The 9,624-nt window shown below is 34.4% G+C and overlaps 1 protein-coding gene across 1 annotated transcript in view; it reads left to right on the top strand.

Annotated features, from left to right (window-relative positions):
• Positions 1-2,686: 2,686 nt before the first annotated feature.
• LOC113498006 (muscle calcium channel subunit alpha-1-like) overlaps positions 2,687-9,624 on the top strand; it is a 49,871-nt gene continuing 42,933 nt past the window's right edge. The window contains exon 1 of the mRNA XM_026877870.1: positions 2,687-3,203. The gene's annotated coding sequence lies outside the window, so the exon portion shown is untranslated. The remainder of the gene's footprint in view (positions 3,204-9,624) is intronic.

The following is a 9,624-nucleotide window of genomic DNA, read 5'->3' as shown; positions in this document are numbered from 1 at the left end:
ATTGAATTTTATTAATAATCTTCAGCTTTCGAGTTTAATGGTTTGTTTATAATAATATAAACAGGAACGTGCCTGCTATTGTTTTAGATGATAATAACTTGCTTGCCATCTTATCTTTTTTGCCTTTGTCGACAATAATATTTTTAAGAACAAAAAAGCTACGCCTACTTCAAATAAAAAAGCCCGGTAAATAGATTAACTTGATATTCTCCCAAAAAAAACCCTATTTCTTTCATACAGGATATTATAACACAGGATTCAATATAATAATATTATTATGATGTACATATTTAAATATTCTTGCCCTAACAATCACGAGCCTCGCAGGCAGAATTCAAACTCAAGTGCTACACATAAACATTGAAGTTTCACGACCATACAATTGAATGCGTCTCCCTAATGATAATGGCAATGATTATAGAAATGAAAGCAAATGATAATATGTCTGAATTGCATTAAATTGCAGCCCCCTACTGCGAGGCAGCCGCGTTCAAAGAGGGCTGAATGGAGTTGTTAACTTCATTTTAATGTTGATTCTTATAAAGCGTGATTGGTATAACGAATTATTTGGAATTGTAGAGATACGTTATGGAGTACAAAAATAAACTTATCAACACTTTCCAAAAAATATGAAAAGTTAGTATTTTTTGGTTGAAAACGGATCAACGGCCGCGTCAGCTCATGATTAAAGACTCCGGTTGGATCCGAAACTAGTCGCACACTCCCGATAAATATGCGTGAGTAAGCCGTTGCATCGTATAATAATGAATCATTATCACGATAGTTACTATAAAAAAGGTCTCGGATGTCCTTTTTAAACAAATCGCCCATTTATGTATCTCTTATGGAAGAGAGATAACACTCTATACGTTGTTCAGCGGCGTCTCTTTCAGAACTCCCGCAATTTTTAAGAAGTGCGAGAGTGCCCCAAGTCTAATTGGAACAAGGTTTTCATTAAGTCTATTTATTTAGCATATTCGCGGTTCCTGGCCACGTACACCCTGCATGTCTGATTATACCACCTTCGGACTCAACAACGGAGAGCTCTGGAATCATCAATGAAAATTTTACCCAGCAATGGATCTTACACAGGCTTTAAATAAATACAAAATTACTTTATCTTTTAACAATTCTTTGTAATGACTATTGTAATGACTAATTCGTATTTAATTTTATATAGCCTGTTTTACATCCCACTGCTGGGCAAAGGCCTCTACCCTTCTCTTCTAAACCTCTCTATTCTTTGCGATTTCTGGCCACGGTATTTAGATTACAGAAGTTTAATCTATTCAACTATGAATAATGATCAACTGTTACAGCAGTTCTCTTAGCGTGTTAACAGTTACATGCCTGCTGTGTACGTATTATTAAAAAGCTTGATGATACAGAGCTATGTGTTGTGCCCCCATCCGTCAGTTTCACGTGGTCACTGAATCATTATTTGACGTCAGTCGTGCTGGTACTATTGGAACTCGAAGGATACTCGCTTTTTTAGACGTGAGTTTTGAGTGTGAGTATTGTTTGATATATACGTTAGGTTTTTTATTTAACCTTGTAATAGTGTAAATTTTATGAATCTATCGCCATTGCGTCTATTATTCGAAATTTCTAATTAACAGGAAGTTGTTGTTCGAAATTACTAATTTCTCTACTAAGATGGGCAAAAAAATAACAGCATTTTCGAAATAAGCCTTTTCTTTTTCCATATTTGCGTTTTACAATAATTCTTGCCGAATTAAAGTTCTATTTAGCTAACAAGGGAATACCCTCTGCATAGACCCAACTGTCATTAAATTATCCCACATGGTGTCTTTGTGCATGTAAGTTGTACGTTTGTAAACCCCCCGCGACATAAGGAATTTAATTTCCTTATTGCGGGAGCCGTTAAAAAAACAAAAAAAACATTAAAGTAATATTTGCATCAGTTCACTAACTCACTAAAACCAAAAAAAACATTCCAGTCGGTAACTCACAAATGTATCACTCGAAAGTGAGTTATAACACCTTAGTAGTAGCCACGTAAGTCTACAGTGTCGGAGTGATGGCGAGTATTTTCAGTAATAGCAGAGAGCTGCGATCTACGTAAACGCCGCTGAGTCTGCCAGAAGATCTGAAGCTGTGTGTGTACAAACACAAAGATTGAAACAATTATGTAGATGGGAGAATAGGTAAAATATGTACGTTTACGGGTGTGTTTGGGTTAAAGTGAATGTGAAGATTTTGTTATCAATATTTGATATGAATTTAAGGATAGTTTCAAAGCACAGTAATAAAGAAAACAGTTTTCCGGATAGAAAAAAAAAACACTATACTATTCCACCCTTAGTTTATTTGACCATCGCTAGCGCATTAATTATGATAACAGGCAAAATTGATAAGTACTGCTGACCATAAACCTTTAAAGCACGTGGTCTTAAGAGTTTTTTGTAGTTCCCAAAGCTGTAGTGATTGAACAAGAAGATCCCACTTCAAAATAGTCTCTAGGCTTCCACATAACAATATTTTCCCATGTTTTTATACACTCACTTTCTAGGTTGTTGGTCGTTCCGTTTGGATTTTTGCAACTCAATTTTGAGATATTTCCCGATAAACTAGAGGGCTGAAATTTTCAGGGTAGATTCAAACCCAGTGACAAAGCAAATTACAACTATTAAAAAGGCTGTACCGATTTTGATAAAATTTAAATCGAGTGGCATTTAAAAACGTGTGTCTTTAGAATTTTTAAACCTATTAATTTATCTGAAAGCTTAAAGCACAGGCATTCCCCCACAACATACGCCATTATCTACCCTCCAACAACTATCACCTCTGATGACTTACTCTTTGCCGTTGTACGTACACTACTGCGCATGTGTGCGTGGCGCCATAACCCAACGAATCTAACCTAAATTCGAATACCGAGGTAGGCGTCCGCGAGCGCGCTCCGGGCACTGCTCAAATATTTATAAATAAATTCCCTATTCCCGAAAAATATCACAAAAATCGAGAAAAAATACAAAAAAAAGGATAATTTCCGTTTATTTTTCAAGTGTTTTCGCGTATAATGCTGGAGGAAAGTGACGTGTTGAGGAAAATTGTTTGTTTCACTGTATTTAGTGTGAAAAATTGTGCTTACTAAGTGTGTTTGTGATGAAGCGAAGAAAGTGATGATTTCGAATACATCGCTGGATTTGTTTTGATTACTGTGACTTGTGTACTAATAGGTAAGGTAATGGTTACTGAATTTACGTTTATTATGGATTTTCAATGACTTTTCTATAGGATTTTCAGCTGATTGTGTGTCTATCAAGATTTTTTGACTGTTCTGTCCATTTTGATTTGTTCGTCTATGCCTTGGCATTGGATAAGGTTGGGTAAGATAGGCGTAGGTTTTGAAATTAAGATTATGGGGAATTATAGAAAACTAAGGAATATATATTTCTCTTATAATAGCGATAAAACAGTTTTAGCTTAATCATTTGTGCTTTTATTTTAGAATACATCATAATTGCTTTTTGTTAACCATCATTATTTAGTGTACCTACTGATAAAACGCTGTGTCCTTGATATATGAGCTTATACGAACATTAATCAAATAAAATAAACCCCTTTTTAATAGGACAACTATTATTTATAAATTATCAAAAAATATGTTTTTGTTTAAAAAAAAATGCAAAATGATTTAGTTTTCTTGTTGTTACTGTCAAAGATATTCCAAAACTTTTTCTATTACACTAGCTAAGCCGTTCAGTTTCACTCGTATTTTTCCTTAGCGTGAATTTGTATTGATAGGTTGACATTAAAAATAACAATTCTCCCCAGAACCACATCCAAAAATGATTATACAATAATATACAAAACACTTCTTTCAATTCATTCATCAGGTATTTATCAAAAAAGCCTACATTATTACTAACCAGTACTGTCATTATTATTAACTGGAATGTCCCACTGATGGGCAAAGGCTTCCCTACTCTTCCTCTTCTCCCTCTCATGAGCTCTGTAACCAGTTCGTTAAAATGGAATCCAGATCATCAATTCGAACAAAGCCTTCACGTTCATTATATTAAATATACATACGTAGGTATACAGCTATCCTAAACCATAATATCATCATATTAGGGTATATATTTGTAAGTCAATTTGTACACAAGGTTAGACAATATTTACGCACAGACATACAATATAACCGTACTGTGTATATGTTCTTATTATTCATATTGAAAAATATATGAATGAAATACTCGTATCGTAGACAATTACCATTTGCATATATATGTGTGGTGTTTTCGGAGATTGTGGTAAAGTAAGTAGATTTGGTATAACCATAACGACTATGTTTCGCGAAAGGGGTAGGCAGGATTTGCTCTATATGGTATATTTTGAATACAACTATTTAAGAAGTCCTAGGTAACTAGAATTCATAATATGCATTTGGATAAGATCGATATTCCTATCATAATAATATTTTGAATGCAAAAGTGTGCGAGTTTATATGTTTGTTACTTTAATACGCCCAAACGGCTGGACCGATTTCGATGAAATTTCGTACGGAGGAAACTGACCTTGGATGAATACATAGACTGTTTTAATAAGACTTCGGTAAAGAACAGGTGTTTTTGGTATAATTGTAGAATAAAAACAGCATAGCTAGTTGGTGGACACTAAAATAAGGTACGTTTCTGGCCATACAAATATATGAGAAGACTCTCTTTTGAACAGGCCTCTGCCCAGCCGTGGGACAGAAGCAGCTGAACAGAAATAGCAATAGACACTTCAATTTTATCAATTTGACTATACTTTAACTTGATTTTAAAATCACGGAAAGAAAGATCTTTTGTCGCACAAAAAAAAACAATCAGTTCTTTTTCTTAAAAAAAAACCTGTCATTGGTCCCTGAGAGTCACATACACCACACAATATAGGATCTCTTCATAAATCATCTTAATGTAGTTTGTCCTTGAATCAAGTTGCGCGGTTATATTTTTAGGGGACTGTTTACTTAATGAGAAAGCCCTTGCTTGGGATATTTTTCTTGTAATGTTGAATATGAGGGCGATTTTCGTCACTGGCGGATTCAGAATACATATTAAAATGCCTCTGAGTTTTGTAGTTTGAAATGTGATAGGTATATGTCTGTGTTCTGTAAAAGTAAAAAACTACGGTAATTCCTAACATTTACCAGCTCTAAATGGTAATAGCACCTAACCATTCCAGGTACCAGGTGGTGATTGGTAAAAGCCCGATAAAATTATTTGGTATTTTTCAAAGTCTTCTTACATTTACCGACTCGTTTTGGCAAACCCTAAAATTTCCCAATCTTTAGGTAATATTTTGGGGTACATATCGTATACCTCAAAATACCTACGATTGCCTTTGATTTTCTAAGATTTTCAAAGTCAAAACGTTCGACCTTTTGCTATTTCTTATTGTGCTATAATTTACCAACACCGGCCTGACGTCCTCTCCAACGTCAATACTGGATTTTTAAAAGGCTTTAAATACCTTTATAAGGCACCATCCGTAATTTTTCATACTCACTTGAGAGTTTGGTGAGTTTTCAAAATACTTACATAACCAAAAGTCAGATTTTCTTTAAAAATAATAAAGAAAGACCCTTGCCCCAGTGCAAATTCGACTAAAACAACCCTTTCAAATAACTAACATACAGGAAACACCATCAATGGTCATCATCTTCGTATTACAAGATACTTTTTTGCAGCCTGGCCTAAATCCAGTACAGATCACAACGCATGTAAACTGTCTAAAACTGTGATGGTGACACACTTTGCGATTCTGTCCACAACGCGACTACATAATCCCTACTAATATCATAAATGCGAAAGTAACTCTGTCTGTCTGTCTCTCTATTACGCTTTCACGTCTAAACCACTGAACTGATTTTAATGAAATTTGGTACAGAGATAGAGTTGACCTTGAGAAAGAACATAGGATAGTTTTTATCCCGGACTTTTGAAGAGTTCTCTGGGAAACGCGATGTAACCGACCTCGACGCGGGCGAAACCGCGGGTGAAAAGCTAGTACGTGATAATGCAGTGTGTTTGCCGCCATTCAGATGACATAGATATGTCAATGACGTTTTCGAAATAGCGCGGGAATATTTCGTTGCAGGCGTAATGCATGGCCAGTGTGTTTCGTACTGTATTTTCAGTATTTTGGCCTAGAAGCTGAAAATTGTAGAGATGAATCTTGAAACAATACTGAAAATTTGTTTGGTGACATTTTGTGAAGCGACAAAGGTGTTTGTTGTTTGTTGAGGTCTTTAGTAGGCATGCAATTTAAAGTTCCTGTCTTAATTTTGACAATAGAATTAAGGATTTATCATAAACTGCTGAACTATTTTGAATAAGGAACAGAAACTAAGATAATTGAAAAGGTATTTGAAGGACATCTTTATTTTCTAATTTTTGGGTTTGAATAATATGAAAAAAGTGACTCAACTGTTAGTTTAAATTAATATTAACTGACTAAGACTACAAACAAGAAACTATTTCTTTGTAAAATTTTGTTTTTCCAACAATTCCTAACGCTTGAAATACTTACTAAAAGAAATTTCAATTAAATTTCACACACAGTATGTTTTTGTATCATTAATATATAACAAAATAATCTATGACTAAAATACCTATGCCTACATGACACAATTATCTTTACGCGAACATAAGTAAATTTAGCCCAAGCCAATACCCCAATACCATTTGACATTGACAAGCGACAGTCACCTGTCAACGTCTATTTTTAGCGGGAAACCGTCCTTTCAAGTGCTTCGTTTATTTTTTAATTATTTCTCAGCGGCAACGGAATTTGTTTGGTTTCAGCCGGAGTGAGAACTGCGGGATAATCGTTTTCAAACTTCGAATTGTTTACGTCACGCCTGTGTGTTCGTGATTTATGATTTTGACGTTTCATGTTTTTTTAATGGGTTGGAATGCAATGGTATTTTGTTCCTGTTGTTTTTTGTTAGAGATAGTTGTCAAATTGTTATGGAATATTTAAATTCTTAGATTTTTATTTGTTTGAAAAATTGAATAGTATCGATTTGAAGTATTTTGCCAATAAATTAGAAATATTAAAATGAGGTGTTTAGTTTGCAATATTTCAAACATCCAATGATATTGATATTTATGAAACAATATGATAAAAACTTAACTAAACACTACAAGTTTTTACCTATAAATATTCTCTATGAAAAATATATATCTATTTAAACCCATAATTACATTAGCGGAACCTTCCACCTACAATCAACCCGGTCTTGACATTCCCGCATTTACACTAGGGGTTGAAAGTCCATAATCTTGGCACAGTCTCTCACAACCATTCTGAATTGTACTGAATATTTATGAAAAGTGGGGGAGATCCTCTTTCAACCCCTCCCCTCCTCCCCCTATCCACTTTCAACCGCTCAAAACTTGTGTAATCAGATTCTGATACGTCTTCTAGTTGTCTCGACACATCGATCTTTTATAAAGTTGTTGGATTTTGTCCTTCTATATATCTTTGATCTTACTATGAGCTTTTGCAGTAGGACTGTTGCTATTGAAGAAGCAGGACGGTATAGACGTAATATGCCTTCTCTTTCGCAATAACGACCCTGGTTGGAGAGGTAGTCGTACAGATCAGAAGACTCTTGATAAGCAAGTAGTGTAGAATGTACTACACATTGTTTATGAATATGCACGTTAAATGTAACTTTTGACGACCTCCGTGGTCGAGTGGCGTATACACCGGTTTCAAGGTGTCGCTAGCTCTGAGCTCCCGGGTTTGATCCCCGGTCGAGTCAATGTAAAAATTCACATTTCTACATTGTCTCGGGTCTGGGTGTTTGTGGTGACTTCGTTGTATCTGAATTCCATAACACAAGTGCTTTAGCAACTTACTTTGGGTTCAGAACAATGTATGTGATGTTGTCCGCATTTATTTATTATTTATATATATTTCTTTGGCTTCATCCCCTTGGTCTCTGTAAAAAGGAATGGAAAACTCAACGATATAAGATAGAGCGAACCGAAAGGAGTAAAAAACTCTTACAAGTGAGTGTCAAAAACTGAACAATCGTTCGATTACTCACTCATACTCAAAAGAGAATAGCTCAACCAAAACTTTGAGTGCAAAAAAGTTGAGGATAATGTCTAGCAAGTTTAGGTTATTTATCTTAAAAATATCTTTTCAAATTACTTTGTCTTTTCGACGGCTAAGACACAAGTTTCTTGACCGCTTGTTTTTCTTTCAATATTTCAGTTTCCAGACATAATATTTGATTATTTTTACTCCACAAATATTATAGCAGACTTCAAATGAAAATGTTTGGATAACATTCAGGAATGAAATTGAATGTTTCTCATTGTTATTTAAAAGAACAAATGATTATAAATATTTACTTCGATGCAACGTTTGATACCGAAATATACACAAAGCGTGAATGCGTTTATAATATCACTAGCTGTTGCCCGCGACTTCGCCCGCATGGTTAGAAGATATAAGTTAGGAATTTTTAAACGAAAGCCCTCGAAAATTAATATTTTTCCCCGTTTTTGCCACATTTTCCATTGTATCTTCGCTCCTGTTAGTTGCAGCGTGATGTTATATAGCCTAAAACCTTCCTCGATGAATGGTCTACTGAAGACAGAAATATTTTTTCAATTTGAACCTGTAGTTCCTGAGATTAGCGCGTTCAAACAAACAAACTCTTCAGCTTTATATATTTAGTATAGATAGTATAGATAATAATGCAGAATCTTCAGCAATGTTTTCGTAAAATACAGATTTAAATTCACTCCTGTTTAATGTCAAAACTCCTTTGGGCTATCCACAAGAGATTTGCTGAGATACCAGGGATCATACTACTACTCATTCTCTCTATCTCTCTCTCACACAAGCTTTATAATATGAATGTCGCTTTTGTGGAAGAGAGACAATGTTCTACGCCATGTTGTGCGTTGTCTCGTTTCTTACTTTAAAATATGTTGGTAGATCTACAGGGGCAGATAGAGCCAAAATATTGTTCGTAGGAGATGCTATGTTCTCAGAATTTTTACCTATGTGAGTGCTTTTATTTCATTATATCTTCTACAATGTATATAATCGAGTATCTTCGTTGCACAGGCTATGTTAATGAAAAAGTAAAAATTGGGGTTCTGTACAAATAGGACAATGATAAACAAAACATTCCTCAGCTGGTGCCTTAATAAAACCTTTGGATATGAAACCAAAAATAAAAATCATTGGCTATCATTGTTTTTACTTTTGTGAGTCATATTTTTTGTATGATTTTTCAAAATTGGCTGCTTTATTGTTATACAAATTGTGTATTTCTTGATACTTCAGTTTTAATAAAAACTTTCAACTCAATGAGACTGGGATGATGACAATTTTTTTTTGCAGTGTCCGTCTTTTAGTTTTTTGTATAATAATGGATACGTATTTTTTAATTAGTTCCGCAAACATAAATTGACCAAATTACAGTGAATGAAACTTACGCGTGACGTCAAGATTGAGTATAAATTTTACTCTATCGTTACGTCACAAGCCCCCTCTCCTAAACTTTAAAGCAGTTAATCTTTGTCAATTCTAGTTTTTTTCTGAAAAAGGAAAAATACGTGTCTCATACTTTTCAATTATCTA

Source organism: Trichoplusia ni, chromosome 10 (genome assembly GCF_003590095.1).
Source record: "Trichoplusia ni isolate ovarian cell line Hi5 chromosome 10, tn1, whole genome shotgun sequence".
Classification (NCBI taxonomy): Eukaryota; Metazoa; Arthropoda; class Insecta; order Lepidoptera; family Noctuidae; genus Trichoplusia; species Trichoplusia ni.
Note: the sequence above shows the minus strand (reverse complement) of the source record. Positions and strands in the feature narration are given on the sequence as shown.